This window comes from Martes martes, assembly GCF_963455335.1.
Source record: "Martes martes genome assembly, chromosome: 1".
Lineage (NCBI taxonomy): Eukaryota > Metazoa > Chordata > Mammalia > Carnivora > Mustelidae > Martes > Martes martes.
In genome coordinates, this window is record NC_137888.1 from 109635337 (window position 1) to 109663091 (window position 27755).

The following is a 27755-nucleotide window of genomic DNA, read 5'->3' on the forward strand; positions in this document are numbered from 1 at the left end:
AGCTGGCCAAGTCCAGTGAATGGCCGGCAGTGGAAAACCAGCGCTGCTGTCTGTTGGCAGGCAGGGCGGCCGCCACCACACTCGGTCAGCTCCCCCCAAGCGGCTCTCTCCTTCCCCAGCCACGGCTGGCTTTGGCAGGGCTGCCAGGCCTGGGAATGCAGGAAGTTTTGGGTCACGGTGACCTCTAGTTGCTGATGCCAGATGAAATATGCCCTGGAGGTTCTCCAGGGTCACATGGTGTGTGGAGCAAGAGAAGGCAGGGCTGCTCCTGTGCTGACAAAGTGGATTTTGGCTCCAAAATGGCACCCCTTGGGGAGTAGGAGGGGTTGTGGGTGGGAAGGGGGAGCAGGCGAGGCAGTGGCGTGAGAGTGGGCAATAGGGAGAATCAGTCTTGCTTTTTTCAGCCCCTTTAGCCTTCCAGGAAGCCACTGACTTGCTCCTGGAGGTGGAGGCACACTCCCAAATCTGGGGTGCAGAAATTTAGGGAAAGCTTTCTGTGCGTTTTTCTTGTTTATTTGGCAAGATGGGTGAGTTTCAAAGTCTGGGCCTCGGAGTCTGATAAAGCAGGAGAGTAAATGGGGGTTGACTTCGTGCTCCTCAGCAGTTCAACCACTCAAAATGGAAAGGAAGTGGGCTTTCAGCCCCTCTCTGGGAAAATGAGGCCTCTACCGTTTCCTTCCTGCTGAAATCTCTCTTCCCCTCAGGCTGACATGCTGTTCTCCTGAACCCCAGACTCCTAGAGGAGGCTCAGCTGTTCCAAATACGGCCTCGACCACAAAGCCAAAGATGGACACCAAGTTTTGGTCCCACTTAGGTTTGAGGTGCCCTAATATAGTCCTTTAACCTTCGCCGGGGCAGAGGGAAGGGGCTTGGCTACTTTTGCTTTCAAGAGTCAGAAGCAGAGGCCTAAAATGGAAACAGCTGAGAAGAAAGGAGCCAACTCAAAAACAAGATCCAGCTGCAGGAGGTCAGGCCCGATAAGCAGGCCGACCACAGGCTTGAAAAAGAGGTCAGGCCCCAGGAGCCGAGCTGGAGCAGCAAGGAGTGTCTCTGCCAAGCGGAGACAATGGCCTGTGAGGTAGGTGGGCTGTGTGTTTCCACCCCACATTCGGTTTCAGTTAGTGGACTGAGGCCTTGCTGGCTTCCCTCGCGTTCTCTGCTGACCGCGAATTTTCTAGGCTTAGTTGACATGAGGAGAGGAAGGGTATGGCTGCGCAACTAGAGGTGAGGAATCTTTGGGGGAAAGGAAACATATCCAACCTCCAGCTCCAATCTCACCTCCTCAGAAAACCCTTGCCAAGTCACTCCCCGTGGGTCTTGGCTCTACCTCTCTACCCCATTCTACTGCACTTCATTTTTTGTTTCTGGTATGTATCTCCAACTGTCACCTAGTAAATTACTTGGTCATGGTAGTGCCTGATATGTGTACCGCATATCTCCATTTGCAAAGTTTATTGCTTTTGTGAATATCAACTCCATTGTTCTCTATAACGACCTTGAGAAATAGCTGAGTGGTTACTGATAGTCTCCTTTATATACAGGCAAACTTGTACAGAAAGCATAGATCTTGATTCCATCAGGTAAGAGTTTGAATATAAACTTGAATCTTGGGCTGACCATGGGAGCCAGGACAACTTGCTGGACCAGCTCAGGCTGCTGGTGGTGCCACCAAGAGAGATCTGGACCCCCTTATTTGTTACTGGAGTCACGGTAGCTTCCACCAAGAGCTACATTTTTGGTAAAAGAAAATCCTGCCCTGGCACACATAGAAAAAAAAAATTACTTTGGAGGCATGATATTTTTTTACCAACATTCTGTTTGGAACCCTGAGCAAATGCCATGGTTTTCTAGCATCAAAACAAGTTTATTCCAAAGTTTCTTTTGGAAATTTGAGGGCAGTGAACTCTGCCAGAGTTCACATCATAGCTTTCCTTGGCAGATATGCCCTTGGGTTATTACTGCTCCTCTAGGCACATCCCTGCACCTCTGTCCTGCTTTGATTCCTTTCCCTCTTCCCTTCTGCACACACTACCCCTTCCGACCTTTTGCGTTGCAACTTTGAAGCTTGCCTGTCCATGCCGACAAACTCTCTTCTACTGTCAGTCTTTTTACAGGGTTCATTCCCTACCCTCTGTAGTCATTGGAACCTGGTCTCCCCAGAGAGACCACTTACCTGGAAGTTCTCTAATCTGGAACACCAGTACATTTTTTCTTAAATCTTACCTGAAAGTAGAGCAATGTGACCTTTCTCTATACCACATGTTGCTGCTTCCAAATCATTCTTCTTCCTCCAGTTCCCTATTTCTCTTGAAAACAAAACAAAAACAAAAACATGGCATTTGGCTATACCTTCCAAATCCTTCACACTCCCACCTACTCCCCCGGCCCCACCACCTTGTCAACCATGGACCTCTTACTGTCTCTTCACATTCATTGATTCATTGAAGACTAAGGCCGACAACTTGTTGTTCTCCTTCCTTCCCTAAGTCCGGCCATTATCCTCAGTAATCAGTATCCGGAGGACTATTCAACTCCTTGTCTTACAGAAATACAAAATTTCATGCTCTGATCACAAACCTCTCATTGCATCTCTTACCCCTTCATCTGTTTTCTGGTGTCCATGCCTACCTTCCCCCCACTAACAGTCCTTCTCTGTTTCCTGTTCTTCTGATCATCCTGTCCAGCCTGGATGGCCATTCTCTTGTTGGGGTCTTATGTGCCTCTCCTTGGACATTGCACATGCTGAATCAGCTCCACTCTGTTTCCTCGCTCCTGCACTTAGAGCACCGAGCCAGCTGGGGGGAAATCATGCCACCGCATGACTTGATGCCACTGTAAGTTCATGGTTCCAACCTCTGTCTGGTGCTCAGTGACACCTACATAGTCTTTTATGTATTGAGAGTTTGGTCCTTTGGCTATTTTTGACAACAGACATTTTAGACTTTTCTGGAAACTCAGTTGCTCTATCCCACGGCTCCAACACTCAGCAAGATAACATATTTACTACATGACAATGATGTTGAGGTTATCAGATGAGAATTATAGCTGAAACCATTCTTTATCTTGGCTACACCTTCTTCTGTGGAATAGGCATCTCTTTCCCTTTTAGGTCAATTCCCCCTGAGCTCTGAATCTCATCATATACCTCTTCCTCCTCCAGAACTTTGATCTAGCTGTTCTCTCCTGTTCCTTGTATCTTCAACCTCTTCTTCACTACTTGCTTTTCACCTTCAGCATGGAAAACTACCCATCTGTCCTACCTTAGCAACCCACACTTACTAGAAATTACATTCTGTTGACATCTCCTTTAGTCAACGTTCTCTGCTTCTTACACCTACAAACCTTTTAGTATATACTTAGCTATTACTGACTCTGCTTCTCCAGCACCCACTCTTTCCTCAACCAGCCACAGCCTGGCAGCTGTCTCCCCTACCCTGCATATGACTGTAAAGTGGGTAAACCCACAGATCTATTTAAGGCCCCTCTTTCTTGACCTCTCTACAGTAGTTGATGTTCTGTGTATTTCTTTTGATGTTTCTCTTTTCTTAGCCTCAAGGATGGCACTTTCTCCCACTTTTCCTGTTTTACAATTCATTCATTTTCTGTTTCCTTTGCAAGGCAATAATAACAAAAGTAGCAAATATTTCTTGAGTATTCACTATTTGCTGTGTTGCATGGTCAGATATTTACATACATCTCTTTACTTGATTTTTAGGAGTCTAGGAGTTTGTTGCTATTATTACTTACCCTTTCCAGGTGATGAAGCAGGAATACAATTGTCTAAGGGACTTTTCCAAATCATGCTACTGCTAAGAAGAAACTGGGCTGGGATTTGAACTCAGGCATTCTGGCTCCAGGGGAGGGACACAACCACCATGCACACTGCTGCCCCTGTTACCTAGAAACTTTGTTTCTGGGATTTCAGCTTAAATCTTTCTCTTTTCTCATCCTACATACTCTTCGTAAATGAACTTGTCATCTGCTCCTATGCTCGGTTGACTCCTAATTGAGTAATTCAGGTCAAGAAATAAGAAATACAGCTGGAGTTATTGTTAAAACACATTTTCCCTGACCTTTCTTTATCTGCGAAATGGGAATAATAATCACACCTAGCTGACCGATGTGTGTAAAAAGCTGGTCTACCTTCATGACCAGGTGATTGCTCTCCTACATCTCTACTTGAATGTCCCACAGGTATCTCACACTCAACAGTTAGATACTGAACTCAAGATGCCCCAGATATTTCAGTACTGATGACTTTCCCCCCTTTCATCTGCCCAATTGTCCTATGGGTAGTCTGTTCCTTTTTATCTTGGTCCTGCATATAACCTGTCTCCACATTGGATCCTACTGATTCTAATGCTTCAGTTGACTTCATTGCCTAGAGCTAGGCCTTTAAACCACCGTGATTCCAAACAATTGCAGTGTTTTTCTACCTGAAATCCTTGCCCCTACTTCTTGTGATCCTGAAATAGTATCAAAGGAAAAAAAAAGGAGAAGAAATCAGATAATGTCTATTCTGCTCTGTCTAAAATTCTTCAATGGCTCCCTAATACCTTGTTTTTGTTTGTTTGTTTGTTTAAAATTCTCCTTGCTTTCCTTCTTTGTCTTATTTTTGACACTCTCATAACTTTTTACTTCTTGTCTCAGTAATGGAAACTATTGGCAATCCTTCAAATGCCAGGGTCTCTTGCAACTCATTACATTTATAAATGCAGCTTACCCTACCCATCTCCTCTTCCGCTAACATCCCTTTGTTTTCAAAGACTCCATGAGGGTATCATCTCTTGAATAAATTTTCTTTTTAAAGATTTTATTTTATTTATTTAACAGAGAGAGAGAGAGAATCACAAGTAGGCAGAGCAGCAGGCAGAGAGAGAGGGAGAAGCAGGCTTCCTACTGAGCAGAGAGCCTGATGTGGGGCTCGATCCCAGGACCCTGAGATCATGACCTGAGCCAAAGGCAGAGGCTTAACCCACTGAGCCACCCAGGTGCCCCTTGAATAAATGTTTTATCCCCATGCCCGTAGAATACTTTGGTGCTTTCTCTGAGTTTCTACAGCACCTGATGCACACTCCTGTCAATCAATTAACATTTCACATCGTGTTTCTTAACTTCACTTTGCCCCTGAATATCTGAGAGCTAGGATTGGCAAACTATGACCTGTAGATGAAATTTGGCCTCTTAACCTGACTTTGTAAATAAAGTTGTCATGGAACACAGACATGATCATGTAAATATTCTCTGTGGCTATCTTTGTGCTGTAAGAGCAGAATTGAATAATTATGACAGTCTATACTATCTACAAGGCCAAAATATTTCTGTATAGCCACTTGCAGAAAATGTTTGCAGACCTCTGATCTTACATCAATTACTGTGCCTCACTAGAGCCAGATTCTCAGAGATGTCAATGCCTAGAGAGAGAAAGTTGATCAAGATCTTGCAGAGGATTAATGACAAAAGAAGGGGCATTTGGATGAGTCAGATACACACTGTAAGGGGTCATGCGTGTTCCACCCAACACTGCTGAGAATGTTGTAATGATCTATGTCCACACCCGTGTCCTTATGAAATACCTCTTAAGAGTGTTATCAGTCAGGGACTGTATTTTTTTCATCTTTCTATCTTCCGTGCATAGCATGGTGATAAGCTATTAGAATTTTAAAAAAGAAGGGAAACTTAAGCGGAAAGAATTTTTGCAGGACCCCAAGATATATTCATGGACTCCAAGGAGAGGTGAACACCCAGTCCCTGGGAAAGGTAAAGCAATGGAGAAGATCTATGACTGCCATCAGCATCCAGGCTGTCTCGTGTCTCTGCTGTTTTTCACTGTGCCAGCTTCATTTTTCCCTTTTACTGTGGACTTCCTCCAGCTGACAAAAAGCATGGTCTTTCATAGCTTCTGAATAATTCGTCCTATAGTTTTCAGCCAGTGACCAGACTTCATTCTAATTTTCTCTTAGTCCCAAATCTCAGGATACTAGGTCAATTGACTTCCACTTATGGTCAAGAAGTAGGTCTTAGTTGAGAAAATGAAAGTTTTTTGATACATACTGATAGACTAGAGAAACAGGAAGGCCCCAAAAGAAAAGCAATCCTTTTTTTTCCCCCCCCAAAATTTATTTTTACTTGAGAGAGAGAGAACGAGAGAGTGAGCAGAAGAGGGGCAGAGAGGGAGGGAGAGAGAATCTTTGAGCAGACTCCCCACTGAGCATGGAAACTGATGCAGGGCTAGATCCCAGGACACTGATATCATGAAATCAAGAGTTGGCCGCTTAACCAACTGAACCACCCATGCACCCCAAAGTGGTACTGTTCTAAGAAGAAAGGGTGCTGGACATATGAAGCAATGGGTGCATCCTATAGTAGCTCTTGGTAGGTTCCCCTAGAATAGCACTTGGTAGATGTTCCCTACAGTAGCAAGTAAGAGGTGCATAACCAAATATATTGGCTCAGTAAATGAATGGCTGAGTGAAATGAATAAAGGATTTAACCTTTTTAAGGCTCTTTTCCTCCTATAAGATGAGAATAGCATTTATTTTACAGATTTGTGTTGAGAATAAAGTACTTGTGCACTGGCATATAATAGACACTCAGTAAATGCTGTCTAAATGTCTAAGCCATCATCAGGGTTGGGATTGGGAGGGGGACTTAGGAAGAATGTAACATAGCCAGTTACTTTTTTAAAATTTCATCAACATGATGGGCTGATAAAATCTCTATCAGTCTCTGTGTCCCATCTTGTCTCCTAGTCATACTTAAGTCAACATAAATAAAGCCCAGGACTCTCTCTTGGCTCTGGCTGAATTGTCATATTCCCTAAGGGAAACTCTAGGGCATCACAGAACAAGCCCTCATTTGCACCTGTAAGAGATTATATTCATATGTTCAGAAGGCTAACAGAAACTCTAGGTTAAGAACCCTGACCTCCTGAATCAATGTTTATTCTTTCACAAGCAAAGTTTCAGCTTACCTGTTCACCAAACTAGCTCACACAGCCCACACTCCAACTGTTGATTCTTGCACTTTCTTAAATGTTCTGTCTCTCTTGGGTTTCTCTTTCTCTTTATCGCCTATTAAAATGATTCTTCCAACCTTGTTAACTTCATCCCTGTGTCTGCTCTGGCTCTATAACTTTCCTGGTCCATGCTCACCCACCTCCAGAAGTCCTTTAACAACTTTCCCCCAGATCTGGTACAGGACATTTATGCTCAAGCCAGGTATCCTGGGGCTATCATCTCCCACCCCAATTTCCCTTACCAAACTGTACCAAAATTCTAAACCCATAATGAGCAATGCTAACAGAGATTTCTGATAAATAAAAATTTCCATCCACTATAAAATACGTTATGGTAACCATTGATAGCTCCAAAGCTTCCAACAGCTCTCCCATGGTGCTGTTATTAAAGCCATCCCACTCTTTATTATAGCTCCTGTCTCCTAGTAGATTAATGGTTTTGGGAGATGAAACTTCTCTTTTATTGAGAAGAGTTTCTTAAATCTTTCTGTTAAGAGGCACTTTGCAACAGTATCTCCTGGTGCCGGAATACACTTCACAGGTTGTCTATTACATTGGTCCTTCAGGTTTTGTCTGAATTTTCTCTAGGTGTCCCCAAGGGATGATTGAATCTGTACATACATTTATGATTCATTTGTGACTTCTAAAAGAATACCTATTTCTTCCATCTGCCAAATTAGACACCTCTGACTCTCATCTGATTCTTTCTTACAGACAGGAATATTTTGTCCTTCTATGAACTTTAACCATGACATCCTCTGGTATCCATTAGAGACCTTTGATGCCCCCTCTTTTCCATGTGACAGCTTTGTGTAAGTATGTCAGATTCAGGCTCTGTCTCCTTTGTTTTCTCTTTCCTAGCACCAGCAGCCTTGAAATCATTAACTATTGCTCATATGTTAAGTTTTTGAGTCCACTTATCTTTTCTCAGGATAGATTCTAATCTATCAATTTTCTTATTAAAATTCTTAATTTGGGAACACCTGGGTGGTGCCATCAGTTAAGCATCTGACTCTTGGTATCAGCAGGTCATGATCTCATGACCATGAGATCAAGCCCACATCATGCTCCATGCTTAGTGTGTAGTCTGCTCGAGATTTTCTCCTTTTCTCTCTGCCTCTCCAGCTCATTCTCTCTCTCTCTCTTTCTCAAACAAGCAAACAAATAAATCTACCTTTTAAAATAATTCTTAATTTTACCCCAGGTGACTCTTTTTGAAACCTATAGAATAGAGGATGTCCAAAATGTCCTTCAGGCATAATAAATACTAAATATATAGGGATTAGGAATTTTCTTTGGATACTGAGACATTCTAAGTTAGAAACATTTGTTGAGCATAGAAAGTTTAACCTGAGTGAAAATTAGGATGTCTGTTTTCGTAATTGTTCTAGTCTTGTCTCAAAAGCAGTAGGAGATTATCATCATGGTAGCATGAATAAAAACCACCAGTGGGTACCCTGGCCTTCTGCTGGTGCTTTGGATATGTCAAGCTTTTTTCATCTCAAAACCTTTGCAAGTGTTTTTTCCTTTACTGGGAATACTATCGGCAATCTCTTTCCCTCAAATTTTTATCTGCCAGTTCTTTATGCCTCAAGTCTCTGAGAGAATTTCTCTTGATTCCTTTACCCTCCACCCTAAACCCTCTACCTAATTCATCATTATTTCCCAACCTGCCTTTAACTGTTCCTCATGGCAAACATCACAATTTTAATTATATTAATTTGTATTATTATTTAGCACCTGTGTTCTCCACTAGACTGTAAATTCCAGAAAGGCTGCAATCCTATCTGCTTTTGTTTGCTGTGAAATTTTTAGTGCCCGGCAGAGCCTGGTTTATGTTGAGAATTCACATAGTATTTGCTAGATGAAGGAAGGGAAGAAGGAAAGATGGAAAGACGGAAGGAAGGAATTCTTACAGCATGCCGTTTTCTTTCTCCCATGCTTACATTTGTATATGACCTTATTCTTCTCAAAGGTTTTTCATGTTCCTCTCATTCTGGGTAGGGAAGGGTGATACTGTCCCAGTTTCCATCTGATGACACTGAGGTCCAGAAAGAGGAACAAACACAGTCTCACTTAGCTGGTAGCATGTGGTACTGTGATCATAGCTGGGGGAACATGTTGACTCTTAGTCCAGGACTCTTTCCAGTAATAATTTTTTAAGAATAAAGTTAAAGATCGCTTTTAGAAATAATTTAAATATGCATAATGTAATTTTAAAAAAAGATTTCTTTATTTGAGAGAGAGAGAGAGAGATACACAGAGATTGCTTGAGCGAAGGGAGGGGCAGACGAAAAGGAAGAGGGGAAGCAGGGAGCCTAACGCCTGGCTCTGTCCCAGGACCCTGAGATCAGGATCTGGGCTGGAATCAAGAAGTCAGGAGTCAGATGTTCAATGACTGAGCCACCCAGGTGGCCCAATTTTTTTTTTTAATGTTTGAAAAAAATACTATCTAAATCTTGGAAATATCTTGGTAAAATGAAGTCTTCTTTTTTAAAATTTTTTAGGAGATTTAACTTTTTTAGAACAGTTTTATGTTTATAGCAAAATAGAGTACAAAAGGTACAAAGATTTTTCCCTATGCCCCCTGCAATCGCATGACTTTAGTGGCTTGACTTCTTCATGTGACCTACTGTGGAGAAGAATGTAAAGAGATGATTTCATGCACTTGGTGCCCTTTCTTTGGGGTTCATAGAACTTCAGACATACAGTATGGAATACATACTGATTAAAAGTGGGAAACAATTTCTCTCTCTGAACACATTTATTTTCTTATGAGAGTATTTGGTCAAAATGACAATTTAGTTTTTGTCAACCAGTGGCTTAAAAAATTAAAAATTCTCTAGAAATATGCCTTTTGCTTCATAGTATGTCTATCACAGATTTCCCACCCCCACTTTTTTTCCTATGGATTTACTTCACTCTTTTAGTCATTACCTTGCAATAACATGTAGACTTGAAAGCATTGCAATGTCATCGCTTTATAGAAATTCCCATACGTGGGCCCGATTTTCCCACTAAATCATGTTACTCTTCTTGCTTTATTTCAAATGAGGAAGTTCTGTTCTTCTGCATTCAAAAAAATCCTACAATCTCAGGGCAGTCCTATAGCACAAACTTAAAAGTGAAAAATTACATAAACCACTACAAGTATTACACTGAATTAAATATATAATTCTAAAAAATCCCCGAATTTGTAGACTATCTCTGATTTATACCTCAGGTTACACAATTCCTGCATGTGGTATCATTTGTTTTTATTTCTCTATGGACTCAGCCAGGCTTTGATTCATTAGGGAAGCAAAGTTTCTTAGAATACAGTATTCTTCTCTCACTTCTTTGGAAAAAATACCATTTCATAGAATCCTAAGGTCTTATGGTGGTAGGAAATTTTTTAAAGCCATTTAGACCACTTGCCTTTGAATTCTCTCTGCAATCAGGCCTCCAAACCCATCTATTCTCTCCTTGAATACTTTATGTGACAGGCAACTTACCACCTGACCTCTGTACACACCCACAGATAAACCAGGTTGATTCTTTCCCCAGCCGACGGTGGTCCCTCTAGCCCCCAGCAGGTTGCTGGCCTGTGAAACACAGGGCTTCATTAGGTCTGAACAGTGGCTTCCCTGAGATTCTGGACATCTGGAAAGGGTGCTCTACAGTTGAGTCCAACATGTGATTGCTTTGACTATCTGGTCACAAGGCAGGTTGACTTCCTTTGGGGCTCGAGGCAGGGGCATGTTGACAATAGCTCTCAGAACAAGTAGGTCCCTGACTAGCTGCTTGCTGGAAAGAGAATGTTTTAAGTGAGCTTAGGTTTCTAAATGTCTCCTTCAAAAGTACCTGATTGCCATTGGGAGGTTTAAAACAGGAGAAAATGGTATATGTGAATTAATTACTCTTTTTCACTGATTTTTTTTTTAACCCAATGTTTGGCAGCACACTTTTCAAAAATCTTATTTTTTAGAATCTGTTTTTCGTGTGTGTGTGTGTGTGTGTGTGTGTGTGTGTGCGCGCGCGCGCGCACTTCATAACAGCTGCCCGGAACGCTGATAGACCGGCAATGTGTCTTAGTATGATTTTATGCACATTCTTTTACACTTGTTGGCTCATACATTATTCCTTGCATTCAAAAATCTTTGTTCCTACTTTCTGTAGAACAGCGTAATCTCATAGCACAATAACATAATTTTAATAATGTCAGATCAGGTATTTCCATCTTCCTGTAAAGGAAACTGCAATTAAAGTAGCACCTTTAAAATTTCTTATCCAAGAGAGGTGGAGCAATATTTCAAGATATCAATCTGTTTTGTTCTCGCTGTGTTTCCATCTCCCCTCCCTCTCTCTTCACCCCGGTACTTAACTCGACTTGATTGCCCCAGGGGAGGCAGTGAAAGGGCTGAACTCAGAAATAGCCTGCTCCTCTTTCTGGCATTTGTCATGGAAAAGCCTAAGCCCTCAGGGGAGCTTTGAGAGTTTTCCTGGAGAAGGTAAAAGGTTGGTATTTAAGGGTATAGACAAAGTATTTTGGCCAGAAGCAAGCAGAGGAGAGAGCAGAGTATTCCTCTGGGCACTGTGTACAAAAGTGAGGGGGTGGGGTTGAAGGGGTGGGGGGAAGAAAGTCAGAAAGAAGTGATGATTCAGAGAGCTCTGTGGTCCAGAGAGAAGAAGGATCCTGCCCCCTACTTCCCATAACCTTGACTAGACCCTAAAGAGCAAATAGCTGCCTCGTGCATGGAAAACCATGTGAAAATTGACACACAGCAGGCTTGTAAGAAAAATTCCCTTTCCCCAAGAGTGACAGGGAAACACTGGGGAGTTATAGATATAATGGGCTATGCAGCATGGGGCAATGGATGCAGCCACCGTGTGGACCTAGGACTATGAATCCATGGCCACAAGCTTTGGAGAAAGCTTGACATAAGTATGGCATAAACTTGGGAGAAACCAGGATGGGGAATAAGTCCCAGAAAGAACTGACGATAAGCTTGTCCAGCGACCCAGTGGAGTAGAAACTCAGGATAAAAATATTACCTTGAATTGTGGGTTCATAATACACCTTAGTGTGTGGAGTGAGAGGACAACTTGTTATAAGGATTATTTTTCTCACTTAAAAAAAATTAAGGTAAATTAACATACAGTAAAGCTCATCCTTTTAGTAGATGGTTCGGTGAGTTTTGGCAAACATGGTCTTGTAACCAACACGACCACACAACAGAGGACAGTTGTCTCACTCCCCTAGACTCTCTAGGACTCCTTTGTCCCTCTCCCCTGGCAACCACTGATTTGTTCTTCACCCTATAGATCTGGCTTGGCAGGATTGTCCTAGAACTAAGTCACACACTATTGAATTAACTAGTCTTTTTCACGGATTTCACAGCCATTTGAGTCTAGCTTCTTTCACTTAGAATAATGCATTTGAGAACCGTCCGTGCCGTTGCATGTACTGTATGGGTTGCTTTTTATTACTGAATAGTATTAGATATATGTATGGACCACGGTTGTTTCCAGATTTGGGTGACTGCAAATAAAGTTGCTATAAACATTTACATGGCTTTATGTGAACATAGGTTTTCATTTTGCTTGGGTAAATACCTGGGAGTAGGATTGCTTCATTGTGTGGTTTATGATCAACTTTATAAGATACTTCCAAACTGATTTCCAAAGGGAGTGTAACGCTTCATTCTCATCAACGTAGGAGGAATTTTACTTTGCTCCCCTTTGTATTGTCAGTTTTTTCTTATATGTTTTATTTTAGTAAGCATGTAATGGTATTACATTGTGGTTTTAGTTTGCATGGCTTCCTTGGCATTTTTATATTCTTGGTAAATTATCCATTCAAACATTTTGGCCACTTAAAATTTTTTTTTATTTAATTGTTGAATTTTGAGAGTTCTTTATATATTCTGGTTACAACAGCATTTGGAAACACTTCCTTTCAGTCTGTGGCTATTATGCCTTTATCAGGAGTTTCAAAGTGCAAAAGTTCTTATATTTGGTAAAGTCCAATATATCAAATAGTCTTTGTGGCTTATGCTTTATCTAAGAACTCTTTGCATATTTTGAAGGTTATAAAGTACCCCCCCCCCCCACCTTTTTTTTCTTCTGGAAGTTTTATAGTTTTTACATTTAGGTCTATGATTCATTTCTGAGTCAAGTTTTGTATAAGATGCAAGGTGTGGATCCAGTTTCTTTTTTTGATTTTTGTTCTTTGGGCTTTTTGCAAATGGACACATAATTGTTCCAGCTGTTTGTTGAAAAGATTACCCTTTGTTGAATTGCCTTTGCACCTTTATTGAACTCCCTTGTCCACATATGGGTCTGTTCTTGGTCTCTATTTGGGTGCACTGATCTATACCTCTAACAATCTTTCTCCAACACCAAACTGTTTTGACTGTTACAGCTTTATAGTAAGTCTGGAAATTAGGTAGGATAACCCCTCCAACTTTGCTTTTCCTTTCAAAATTGTTTCATCTTTTCTTGTTTCATCATCTTTCTTTGTAAATTTTAGAATCAGCTTGTTAATTTCTGAAAAAAAAATTCTCACTGGGATTTCAACTGGAATTGTATTGAATCTATAGATCGGTTTAGAGGAAAAGTAACATTTTAACTTGCTGATAATTTGGAAGATTTATGCATATTTCAATCTCTTTGCTGCTATTGTAAATACTACCTTTTTTGCATTTCAATTTCTTATTATTCATTGTTGGTATAGAGAAATATGATTGACCATGTATATCCTGTGCTCTTGTTAAACTCGTGTCTGAGTTTTAAAATTTTTTTTTTAGTATTTTTTGAGATTCTTTCTTTAGGCAATCGTATTATCTATGAATATATACTCATTTCTTCCTTTCCATTCAGTATGTCTCTTTTTTTTCTTCCCTTGACTTGTTGCACTGGACTGTACTTTTGGTATAATACTGAGTGGAAATGTTGAGAACAGAGATGCTGGTCTTGATCCTGATCTTGGAAGGAAGGCATTTAGTCTCTTACCATTAAGTATGATATTAGCTTAATTCTTTAATGGTGCCCTTTATCAGGTTGTGGAAGTTCCGTTTTATTCCTAGTTTTACTGAGAGTTCTGTTTGTTTTTTTTTTAAATCAGGAATGAATGTCAAATTTTGCCCAAAAAATTCCTCTGTAGCCTGTGAGCTACTCTATTGTGTTTTCCTCTTTATTCTGTTGATATGATATGAATTACTGATTGAGATTTGAATGTTAAACCTGCCTTGCATTCTTGTGATCAACTCAGTCATGATATATCATCCTTTTCATATGCAATGAGATTCCATTTGAAACTACTTTATGGAAATTTTTACATCTATGTTCATAAGAGATACTGATGTATAATTTTATTCTTTCCTTTTTTCATTCTCTCTCTCTCTCTCTCTCTCTCGTTTTGTTTTGGTATCAGAATACTGTTGGTCTCATAAAATTAGAAGATTTTCCCTCCTACTCTATATTCTGGAAGAATTTTTGAGTAATTGGTATTATTTCTTGCTTAAGAACTGTTTTTCCTGATGAAAAATATCCAGATGTTTGTCTGGATATGTTAAAAAAAATTTTTTTTCCTTACCTGATAGGCAGCTAAAATATCCCAAACTCTTTATTACATGAGGAAGTTTCTATCCTGATAGTTTTACTGTGGGATATTTTGGGAGATAACTAATGAATGCATCTCCACTGGCACCAGCTCTAGGGCAAGTTTAGTTGATTTGTTGATAGGAAATCAATTTGTGGGGCACAGACTTTGTACGAGACACGTAGGCGCTGTGTGTTCAGAATGTCTATTATGCCTCCCCAAATTAAGCAGCAAATACTAGTATTTCTCCAACCTTAGAGGTGAGAAAATAGTACCTTATGAAATCTGGTAATTTTCTTTTTATGTGAATGTGTCCAAATGATAGCACTACACTCTGTTTTTTAAAAAAGGCTCTGGTGTTCTTTTCTGATTTTAAAAATAATTCATGGCTGTTATAGAAAACTTAAATAAAATTTATGGACTATTTTTATTTTTTATAGAGACTCCCAGTCTTATTTCCATATGTAGCAAAATAGTATTTGGAGAATAAAGTGAGAAATGTTTTTATATCCCTATGCTTTCAAGAGCCCTTTCCCAACCATACAGGCAATAAAGATAACTTTTCTTGAAAGAAAAAGACAATACTTTGAGAAAGTAAAATGTATGTGTTTTAATTCTAAATCTCTTCTTTAAATAACTAAAGCTCAAGTCTGGAGAATTTAGATCACTGAATTTATTCCATGAATGACACTCAGAATAAGAACTCTCCCACACCACCCAGCTTCCTCCAAATAAGAGTTTGATGAGGAAGAAGAGGACTAGTGATGCCAGTGGTAGAATTAGGCTTGGCTTCTGTCACTGGGAAGGAGCCCAGCATCCCACTTTTCACTTTATAGAAACCCTAATTCCTAGTATTTGGCCCAGAAGGGTGGGTGATAGAAACTCTAAATAGATTAAGGGTACCTGAGAGCCCAATAAACTGTTGACTGGATTCCTCAGATGTAACTTCAAGGGGCTGCAAGTATCATAGAAAAATCTCAACTACAATAGAACTATTGAGCTAAACCACAGCTGTGGTTTCCCCTTATATCTAAGGGGAGATATAAGCAGAACTATATTCCTACCCAAGTTCTCTTTGTACATAAAGTTGGAATTTCTGTTTTTGTAGAAGTAAAGAAAGAGACCACTCATCTTTGCTTCATGTCACCTACTCTTAGACTTGATTGTAGGACACACATGTACTCTGCTTGATGGGAACTTGTGGTGGTCTCACCCAGCTCTGCTTGAGGCAGGATGTGTGCATTCAGCTTGGGAGTAGATCTTGAAACGGAGGAGGAAGAAAAGCGATTTCTGTAGTAAAACCACTGTTTTGATCTTTGATAATTCTTGAGTCATTTTTCAAGTAGATCAGATCTTGAGAGGAGAGTGGAGTGTTACTCATTACACTTCCACTGCCATCTCCAACATATTGGTTGGTACATAGGCTAGGAATCTTGAGAAATAGTCCCAGGGGCTAATATTTGGAGGCTGAGCTGCAGGAGAAATTGACACTTACACAGTAGCTAAGGCAAGAAATGGGTAGGCTTTAATACTTTGGTAAGCCAAATTCTCTTGGATCTTTGGTGATCAGCAGTGGCTCATATTTTGATTATAGAGCTGGAGTTCCACTGGTGTGGATCTCCACAGCTCACCTTGGCATAGATTTGTCCAATACAATTGTGCTTCATTATACAAGCCTTCAAAATATTAGTGGTTGACCATTGGTTCCCTGCATTGTTAGTGGGAATGTACAGTGGGGCAGCCACATGAAAAATAGTATGACAGCCCCCACCAAAAAAAACCCCCCAAAATAGAATTAATATATGATCCAACAATTCTATGTATATACCCTTAAGAATTGAAAGCAGGGTCTCAAACAGAATACTCAAGTTCATAGCAGCATTACTTACAATAACCAAAGGATAGAGGTAACCCAAGTATCCACTGAAAGGTAAATGAATAAACAATATACATGCAGTGGAATATTATTCAACCCTAAAAAGAAGGAAATTCTGATGCATGCTGCAACATATTTGAACCTTGAGGACATTATGCTAAGTGAAATAACGCTGTCATAAAAAGTCAAATACTGTACAAATCCATTTATGTGAGCTATCGAGAGCAGTCAAATTCATAGAGACTGTGAGTAGAATGGTGGTTGCCAGGGGCTGAGGGGAGGGGAAAGGAAGAGCTGTTGTTTAATGAGGAGAACATTTTGGTTTTGCAAGGTGAGAAAAGTTCTGGAGATCAGATGCACCACAGTGTGAATGTACTTAACACTACTGAACTGTACACTTAAAATTGGTTAGGATGGTAAATTTTATGTTATACATATTTTAACACAATCTAAAATAAAAATAATAAAAAACACTAAAAATATTCTTCTCAAAGAGAAGTTAGACTTGGCTGTATCCCCTTTTCCTGTCATATCAGTTTGCCTGTCCTCTGAGATCTCAAACTTTCCCTTAAAGAACACTCTTATCTCCAGTTCAAACCATTTTGCTTTCTTTACCTGAGGCAAAGTTTAATACAAATACTTCATTGGAAGGTACAATCTCAGGCGGGAAAGGTGAGAGAAAAGATGGTAAGGAGGAAAAGACGTAAACAAATATAAGGTGGTAAGTTACTGAGTGGGTCACCTCTTCATAAAAAAAATCATCAGTGGTTGTTCAGTTACTTGGGTCTCTCTGGAAAGAGGTGGGGAGAGGAATTTATGTCTTAGCTCCTCACCGCCACCTGTCACTCAGTAGTCAAGTTTCTTCCTATAGGGAGACACTCATGTACTCTTAGGTTACACAACCTGACCCCTTTAAAGGGATAGTCCCTAGGGAAGCCAGGTTCCGTGTCCTGTGGGTTAGGACTATAGCCAAGTTCCAAAGTGGTAGAAGGAACAACCACCTTTGTGGGTCAGGTCAGATCCCAGTCCCATGGCCTGGCTGCTGGAGATTCTCTGGTTGTGGCCACAGCAAGCACAATGGAGGCTATTCTAGCAGATTAGGAGGTGCTGGGGATGGCAGTAGCAGTAGAGCTCTCCATGAGTAAGTGGCCAAGTATCTGGGAAGCCCCTGAGAACCTATGAGACCCAAGAGGGCATATTAACTGTGCCTAACACAGGGGCATACTAACAGAAAATACAGTAAGTCAATAAGAGATGGTGTCCAGCCTTAGCCTAAGTGTTGATCTGGTGAAGGAACGTGTTAAGAATGAGACCATCCAATGCTGGGAGATATGGACAGACCAGATTTGGTTGAAAATAAATGTAATTGGAAAACTCAGAACTCATGACCTTATGACTTTCACAATGGAGGAGTCCCTTGATTAGTAATGGTAAGTAACACTAGCTACCTTACAAACCCTTCAATATCCGTGTTTGCCAGAGGCAGTGGGAAGAACCACTACCTGAAGCAAACCTGCTTAAAATAGGGTGTGGAGGTGACGTTGCTCTTACCCAGCACTGAAGAACCAGGAACACAGGTTCCAAGTAAAACTGAAAATTGTTGGGTTTCAGAGGGTGGATGGAAGAAAAGCAAACAGTGACCCGATGACGGGGGCTGCTATTACTGAAAATTTTTAAACTTTAGGGGGCAGGGGGGAACCCAAGGAAGTCACTCTCTGAAGAAGAAAAGAAAAGTTGAGAATATGCACAAATGAATTCTCCCTACCTGCAATTAGGGTAAATATCCTTATTTTTAATCTAATCATAAGACATTTTATTCTAAGTTTCAGTTTTAAGATGTAGACCCTGGACAAAGAGATTGGTAAGGCTAATAAGGTGTAGATATTATTTTTTTTCCCTTTTTATTCTCTTTTAGTCAGATATCCTGGTTTTCTGCTTGGGTCTTGGGAATAGCTATGTGTGTCTTAATGTTGTAGTCCTTGAGTGAGATCCAGGTATGTCATTTTGATTGGGATCTTGGTTCTAAGGGCTGGAGATGTGTGTGTGTGTGTGTGTGTGTGTGTGTGTGTTTTGTTTTGTTTATATTTTGAGTGTGTGGAACAGGTATTGTGATAGCATTCGTGTGTATTAACTTCCTACTGTTTTTTAACTAGTGGGACATGAGAAAGGCTTTATTGGATTAATTGAATTTGGAAGGCCTTTAAGGAACTACTCTTGTTCTATTAGTATAGAGCTCAGGCTGGGGTGATATGGGAACCCATGCTCTGCTTTCAGCTCTGAGCCAACTGATGCTCTGGCTGAAATGAAAAAGAAATAGGAAAGATTTTGTTTCTTGGAACAAAATGTACAATAGCTAGGGATGTTAATTTGGGAACCTCAGTTTCTCTTTGTGAATTTGATAATGGGATGAAGTTCTTATTGCTCAAATATGAGACATTTTAATATTGTTTTAGTTTTTCAGGGGTTTTTTTTGGATAATCTATGACATTTGATGTCATTATCTATATATTGGTAATGTGAATGGGAATAACTGAATAACAAGAGGACATTTGGTCTAGAATATAGTTTGAATTACTCTTCTTACCCATTTGAGCATTTTATAGACAAAGACTAAATTGCTTGATCTCAGGAAGATACACAGAGAAACAGGTTGGTTGACGTGGGGAGCACTATCACATGAAGATGGGAGGCTGGTCTCTTCCTCCAAGGACAGTAGCCAATCTGCCTTCAGGTGGCATGTAATAAGATTAAAAAAATTTTTAAAAATCTTTCTCTCATTACAAGTTTTATCATAAACCATATCCAGTTTGAGTTATATACCACCTTTTGATTTAGGCAGAACAATGGTAGCTACACTTTACTTCTAAAAAAAGAAAACTAAGACATAGGGAATAAGGATTTTCCAGAAGACATGTATCTGCTTTATGCCCTACAAATTATTTGTTATTGATATTTCTATATTAGACTATCAGATGCGAGATGGACTAGGAATAGAGACCTTGTAATGGGATTGGAATCAACATGGATGCACAGGGCAAATATTCAGATATAAAATTCTGTATGGTGTATCTATTTTTAACTCAGCATGCATTTATAGGATGCAATATCTACAATGCATATTCTGGAGTCCTACTACGCATAGGACATTGAACTAAGTATTGAGAAATATACTATGACAGAGACCAGTCCTTGTCTTCTAGAGTGCACCATCTAGTTAAAGCCATAAGACAAAGACGTGATGACAAAAAGTCACATGTGTTCACTGCCATAAGAAAGGTCTAAAGAATTATAGAACTTCTGATTATGGAGTATGAAAACTCCTAACCTGAGGTGACCAGAGTAAGTTTTATGATAGTTAATTCTTCTGAAACTTTCTTATTCCCATCCACGTGGGCTTCAACTATGGTCACCTACTGCCGACATTGTTTGGCCTCCTGAAAATTACTCCAAGATTTATTGAGTTGCTAGTTTCCCTTATGCAAGAATATGCTCATTCATTCATTCAACGAACATGATTTTGAGGATCTAAATGGCTTTAGAATATGGAGACACAGCCAGCATCACCATTACCACAACGACACAGTCCGTCTGTGTCAAAGAGCTCATTGAGGAATACAAAACACCCCTCCCTCCAAAAAAATCAATGTTATTAGCCCAGAGTTTGGCAAGAGCTGTGAGAAAGATAAGAACAGTGTACTCTGCATTCACATAATATGGACACCCAGGCTGATTTGGGAGGCCAGGAAAGTCTTCCAAAGAAAAGTGGTATCTAGGTTTAGGCCTGAAAGATAAATGAGGGTTAGTCGATAAATGTGCCTGGAGAGGATGGAGTGTTAGGAAGGTTCAAGGGATTTTGTCTAAATTACAGCAGAAAAGGCAAACCTGGTCAACCTTGCAGCTGTGGGTTGAGTGGTTTCAGGGTTTTGAAAATTTTCTGAATTTTCCCCCATCACGCATATCCCCATCAGAGCCCAGGTCTTATTGGGATCTTTGCAGTTTCAAATGATTGTGGCAAGAATAGGAAAACCTGTGAATAGTGACACATTTATTCTATAATAGAAAAGGAAGACACCTGTAGAAATGCTAAAGGTAAATTATTAGACCGTACAGTACAGTAAGAGCAAAAGTATTTTATCCCAGAGTGAGGTAGGTGACAATAAAGGCACAGATCTATAAATTTTTATTGTCCTAGAGGATAAAGTCACAGAATTGTAGGAAGACTTTAATTATGAGTCGATTCTGTCAGTTAGGTAGAGAACCCTGAGAATGTGTGGATCTTAGTGCCTGAAAAACCTCTTTAAATAGGAGAGATAATCTAATTTAGGTATCAGCCCTCATGGCAAAGATAACACTCTGAGTTTACCACACAATTTTCTCTTCCTGGATTTGCTGAGACTACACTTCTTAGCCTCTTTGAGGTTAGATTGGGACTGAGTTTTATTGGACTGAGTCTTGGCCAGTGGAATGTGAGCAAAAGAGATGTAAACCACCTCTAAGTTTGACCTTTAAAAATAGCTCCTATATTCTATTTCCCTTTCTCTTCTTAGGTTGAATCTGGAAGACAATATACTTACTGTAGCTAAAAGGTAGAAGCAACTTGAATCATTGAATGAGGGCTTAGAAGAACTACCAAGTACAGCCAACCTCCATCAAGCTACAACATGAGCAAGAAGTGAATGTTTGTTGTGTTAAACATTGATACATCGATAATTTTTTTATTGAAGCAGAGCCTTGTCTATTCTGATGAATGTACTCCTCCTCGTAGAGGTCTTCCCATGCCCGCCTTTGTATTTCATGGGGGTCATTTATGACACTAAGGTTTGGTAACTCGTTTGGCATAGGAAATTAGAAAGCAGGAATCAAAGAAGCTGTTGTTTTTTTGGTTTGTGTAGGGAAAGTTGTGAACTGAGATGGAATTTTTCGAGATAGGCCAAATGAAAAAGAGTAGGTTTGAGGATAAAAGTATGAAATTAATTTTGGACGTGTTAGATTAGAAGGATTTTTTACTTTATATCATGGATGATCTCATAAATCTTCTTGAGGGCAGGTATTGTGGTCTTACATGTTTAATTCCCTGTAGTTTCTAGTATCAATATACCATTTATATTTATTGATGGGTTCCCTGGATCAGCTGAATTCTGGAGGAAATTTTCTGATTCCTTGAATCAATGAATTCCTCTGAGAGCTGTGTATGTATGTATTCTTTTTGTGACTGGAATTGTCTTGAGTTGTCTACACACTCAAGGAAGTCACGTGTTTAAATCACAATAACATATTTATGCTGCTTTACTTCTTGGCTTCCCCTTCCCCCCAAATCTCCATTTTCTTGAACAGTTTTAAGCAGCATGCTGTCGCTCTTTGTAAAGATATTTCTCATTAGGTAGATTGTAAAAGCCAACACCAAATGTCAAATCCAAGTTTGTTGCACAAGCGATTTGGAAGGTCAGAATGATCTCCACAAGATGCATACCAGCAGCTAACTCAATTTTTGATTTCCCCAAATGACTTTTCTTGTGAAATCTGGTTTTCACATCTTCCCATGCTTTTCCCTAATGGCCTGCTTTTATATTAGAAAAATAACCAAGAAGAAGTATTTTAGAAATGTTATTGTTTTTATTTTTCTTTGAAATCTCTTAGATTATGCCTTTGTGTTTTTTCCTAGAAGACTGTTTTGCATAGAGTAGGTACTACCTAAGTATTTGTTCATGGTTTAAAGATAATGGTTTGAGCTGGAAGGAAATGTAGGGATCATCTAGTCCAATCCTGTCCCTTTACAGATGAGAAATTGAAAGCCTGGAGAACTGAAATGTTTTGGCCAAGGTCACACAGCTGATCAAGTGCAGACCTGCTGCTATTACTAATGATGCTACTCCTTTAATTATGTGCATAATTCAACAGTTTTCACAAAGCCATCATTTATCTCATCTGTGAGGTAGGAAACACAGGCATAATCAACACTTGGTTTTTTAACAAAGAAGGAAATTGAGGCTCAGGAAAACCGAGTCAAACAGTTGAACGAACTTATTCATTAATTCCACAAATTTTGATTGAGCCCCTGTTATGGGCCCGGCTCTGCTCCGGCTTTGTTCTAAATATGAACAAAACAGAGTTTCTGCCCTCTTTTTATCAGGGAGAAAAAAGGAAGAAAACCCTATAATAAATAATAGCTGGAACGAGCGACCTGGCCTCCCGACTCCAATCCGGTTGTGGTTTTTCTCTCCATCCTTGTTAATTAATTAAAACCAATGAAATTTCTGATTGATTGATTGATTGGTTCTCTCATACTAAGGAAAAGGAACCCCGTTAAAGGATTTCTCCTGCGAAGAATGCAAAGCATTTTAGGCGCAGCCATAATAGGAGGGCTTCAGAAGGTTGTATAATTTTATGTGCTCAAGAGAATATGGGGAAATAGCAGTCCATGTTCTCATTCTCTCCAGTTTTGAGATTTATGATTGGTCTGTTACAATAATAATAACAGCTGAAAATTGGCACAAGAAATATATTTGATTCAGTGGGTAACAGTTGACAGCCTTAACTTGTGAAATGTAGCAAAGTTACACAAGAAGGTATTCAGGGAACAGGGAAATAAAATCAAAGGAACCTGCTACCCAATCTGTTTCATTAAATATGAAAATTAAAATGCCTTAACAAAATGCTTTCTCTTCCTCTCTCCTCCCAACAAACAAAAGCTTTGGTAGGCAGCCTGAAATTGCTCATCAAGGAAAAAGACCAGACTGATTCTAAACGGCTTCTTTTGAATGAAGCAATTAATGCTAAAAGGAACATGTTGTCTCCTCAGCATTGGTAAGGTAAAACATTCATTGTACTTCCTGGCACTCTACCAAGCCTCTCCTTGTCCTAAGCCAGTAGAGAAGTGGTTTGCTGCTTGTGCTCTTGACCTCTGGTAATCAGAAGGATTTGGCTGATTAACTTGACAGCAGTGATTCTCCTTGGGACTAGGAATGTGTCTGAGAACTATATTCCTGGATTCGTCTTTCTCAGACCCCGACTTGCTGGCTTTTGCAGGTCCATCAAGGCTGGTATCCCCTCCATTTACAAAATAGAGATGGTACCTTATGATTGTTAGGTTCTGAAATGCAGGAGAGTAATGCAACAGCGTATTATCTTAATTGCATTTGTTCTCGTGAGTCAGCTTTTTCAAGAACATTACCTTCTTAAAGGCTTCATTTGCTCACTCACTAACGCATGCATTTATTCAGAGCACATTAATTAATGAGGTCTGTGTATCTGAGACAGTAGGGAATGTTCTGGAGTAGGGGCACAGATTAAGACATAGTGCCCATCCTCAAGGAATGTTCGGTTTCATGTGGAAGGCAGGCAGAGATTCCATATGACAGTGAAACATGGTGGCTTAGTGGAAGGAGCAGGTGCAAGGCATGCTGGGATTAGGAAGGGGTAGTGGGAGCTCTCTCCGTGCAGTGAGGACTCTGGACTGGGCTGGAGACGTTGATGGCCGGGAGGACTTGGATTTTCTTTTGTGCAAACCTTGCCACCTGCTCCCCTCAAGTGGAGACTTCCCCTCTTACTTGTTTCATATGTACATATTTCTTAGAAGAGGTTTTTAGAACAAAATGCTTTATTTAAAAAATACAGATGATCCATCTGAATGGTCTCTGTTAATTCACTTAATGCTCCCTTAAGTAATCCTGGTAGCAGGAGACAATGTCCTCCCCATTTTACAGAGGAGGAAAATATTTATCTTAAATAAACATTTGTTATTTCACGGTCAGTGCCAAAAATAATGGTCCTTATTTCTTCCTCCATGAAACCAATCTACTGAAGTATTTTCACATTCAGTTTGGGAAGGTCAGTCATTGGCAGGAAGCAAGACAAATATTTGTGGACTGGCTGAATGATGACAGGGATTAGACTTATCTTTGTATAAAATACTCGTTTTAAAGAAATTGTAACATTTTGTTTGTTACCCTGAAAGTGAAATACACTTTCTACCAAAGCGATAATAGATCTCTGAATGAGACCCTAAGTGATTCACTTTAATTCAGGTTAGTAGGTGGTGATCTTTTAGGTACTTGCCCATGCTTAATTTTACTTATACTTTTTGTTTTCCAATCTTGGATGGTAAAAGTAGATTTTATTCATTTAATTAATTTTGATATGATGTCAGGAAGCTTGCTTATACTCAACAAGGGGCGTTATTTTTTTTTCAACATTTGCATTATGATAATGTGACATAAAAGGGGGAAAACCTGTATTCCTGAGTCGGAGACGGAGGTTCAAATTTTTGTTCTGCTACAAGCCAGCTGTGTAACTGTGGGCACATTTCTTTCCTCTCCCGGTTTCGGCTTTCTCAGGTATGAAATGGGCTACTAATCCCAGGTGACCTCCCGTCATTGTTGAGGATCAAAAGTAATGATCTAATTAAAAGTGTACTCTGAACTATAAAGTGCTGTATGAGTGAAGGTGCTTATTATTCATTGAGCCCTGGGCCTCTCGGACCATATGATCTTTTTCCAGGGTTGTTTGTTTATAGTCGATTAACACCCCCTGCAACCTGCCTGCTTTTTAAGGTCTGCAGAGGGGGGATTGGCAAAGAAATAAAAAGCTACAGCTTTCATGTAAAGTTTCTCTCCCACTTAATCCTTCTTTGGATTCCCTATTCATGTGTCTTCTTAATCACAAGGCTCAAATGAGGCAGTACCTTCCAGTCCTACTTGATTCTGGGGGCTTGAGGGCCTCACATTTCAGGGAAGACAATCCAAACTCCCCCTCCCCCCTTCTTTTCTTTTTCCCCCGTAGTTAGAGATTGCATTGCCTGCTCAGAAAATGGAACTTCTGGCTTTTTAGTTCGTTCTGTTAGATTTTGTTTGATATTTAAAAAAAAAAAAAGTCTTTAACAATCAACAAAGTGCTTCTGCAAGAGCACTGCATTGATGACAGTCCATCTTTCTCATCTCCGATCAAATTCACTTCCTTGACCATGACCAAGTGCAAGGTTGATTTCTCCCCGTCAGCACTGCAGGTTTGCTGTGCCTGGAACAGAGCTCGGCTCCTTCCCTGAGTTCGCAGCATCCTTACAGATAATAAAAATTCTGGAAGCAGGACTTCGCTAGCAGTTTTGGTTTGGGGATGATGCGTGAGACGGAGAGAAGTCCATCTCAGGTTATGAGGTGCTGACACCAGGAAAACTCCTTGTTCCAGATAAAATATGTCAATTTGACTCAGAAGACACAGGAAGGGGGTAGAGCTATCCCCTTGTAAGATGGTATGACCTTCTTCTAGTATTATATATGTGTGTGTGTGTGTGTGTGTGTGTATGTGTGTATGTATATATATATATATATATATGTATATATATATATATATATATATATATACATATATATATATATATATATATAAAATACACCATTCTGCTTTCAGAAAGAACTTGAAGGTTATGATTCTTTCGGTGAGGGACGCTGGTCATGGAAGCAGGCAATGGCTGGATTTCCAGCTTCACCACTTACCAGCTGTATGATAATGGGACAAGTTTGCATTGATTTATAAATACCTGCCTCCTCGCTCCCTGGTATGTTCTGTGAATTAAGTGACAATGCCTGTGTGTGATGCTTTCTGATTTTTAAAGCATTTTCAAATGAGTGGCCAGTAGGTCATTTAAAAAAACACATGTTTTGGGGGCTTTGATCTGTGTCTGAATCACACTCCAATTATTTGCTAGCTCTGTGACCTTGGACAGTTCGCTTAAACTTACTGAGCATAGGTCTCCTCGTCTTTCAGATGGGATGACCATACTGGACACCGGGCAGAGCAGGCAGGGGGCTTCTGTGCAGTGTGGAGTTCCTTGGCGTCAGCTGCCTCCAGCCAGCTTCTCCACCTGCGGTGCGTGCCCTGCCTGCTCCAGCCCTGCTTTCCGCCCTCACCTGCCCTGCTGGCGCCAGTCCCCTCTGCAGCTTCAGCCACCCTGAGTGGCTGCAGATCTGAGCTGTATGGAGACCGGAACAACCGGGAAGGGCTGCCTCGCACCAGAGAAGCTGCCAGACTGCTCGAAAGGTTGCCATGGGGTGGTTATTCCAGCAGGAGTCCCGAGGAAACCAGGCATGACAGGGGTGACTGTCCAACACTAGTGCCCCAATTGTGGCCACCCTGGCTGCCTTCTGTGCTTGGCTTTGCCCTGAGGCATGAGTGGCATCCTTTCAAATCTGGTTAACTCCATCATCCCAATGGCAACAGAAGCTTTCAAGAAACACGAAGCACACACCCCAATAAAATCTTTGGAGTGACAACCTTGGACATTGCCAGAGCCAAGACTTTTATTATAGAACTGAGGGCTTTGGCTCCTGCTTGCATCAATATTCCTGTCACTGGTGGCCATGCTGGGAAGACCGTCATCGTTCGATCTCCCCAAGTACTCTCAAGGTGGACGTTCCTCCAGGACCAGTTGACAGCTGTTACTGGGAAGATTCAGGAAGCCCACATGGAAGAGGTGAAGGTCTAAGCCAGAGCAGGCTCTGCCGCCCTGTCCATGGCTATGTGGGAGCCGGGTTTGTCTTCTCCCTTGTGGAGGCAATGAACAAGAAGGGAGGAGTTGTTAGTGTTTCTTCATGGAGTCCCAAGAAGCAGATGGGGCTTATTTCTCTATACCATCATTCCTGGGGGCAAAGGGCATCCAGAAGAATCCAGGCGTCGATAAGATCTCCCCTTTCAAAGAGAAGATGCTAGCAGAAGCCATCCCTGAGCTGAAGGCCTCCATCAAGAACTGAGAGGAATTCATGAAGAAGATGAAATGAGAGAGCAGCCAGCCAGTGGTCTTTTTCCCTAACTGATGGAGACACTTTTACAGGAGACTGTAAAGCCATTTCCTGTTGCTTTGTGTTTCATTTGCATTAACCGAGTGTCTTGTTAGGGTCACCTTCCTTTCCAAATCATGGGTCCGTCTGTGGGTACATCAGTAAAGCAGGCTTTTATTTTCTTTTTCAAAAAAAAAAAAAAAAAAAGGGAATGGCCATACCAAAGTTGTAGGGACATCAGGAAGGAGTAAATGATGCCTGTGAGTTGCTTGGCTGGGTACGTGGCATGTGGTATGCGCTGTCTGTGTGGTTGCTGGTTTTATCTTTCTTGCTTTCTACCAAACACTGAGAGGAGAGAACAGCTTTTATTCATGTGCTTTCCATTGTGAAATGGTTGGTAACCGCTGGCCCAGAAAGATGAATTGTGTTACTCTACTTAAATCCAGCAGGAATATCTTATAAAGCAAAGCATACGCTTGGAGATTGTGACTACTGTTGGTTAGAATAAAA

At 40.5% G+C, this 27755-nt stretch overlaps 1 long non-coding RNA gene and 1 pseudogene across 2 annotated transcripts in view; both read left to right on the forward strand.

The window, feature by feature from the left end:
• Positions 1 to 27755, forward strand: part of LOC308351752 — a 65960-nt gene that overhangs the window by 13337 nt on the left and 24868 nt on the right. The gene's annotated exons all lie outside the window — the stretch shown is intronic.
• LOC308350612 (malate dehydrogenase, mitochondrial-like) lies at positions 524 to 27245 on the forward strand (annotated as a pseudogene). Its single transcript has 2 exons — positions 524 to 527; positions 26425 to 27245. The product of its transcript is annotated as a malate dehydrogenase, mitochondrial-like (transcript).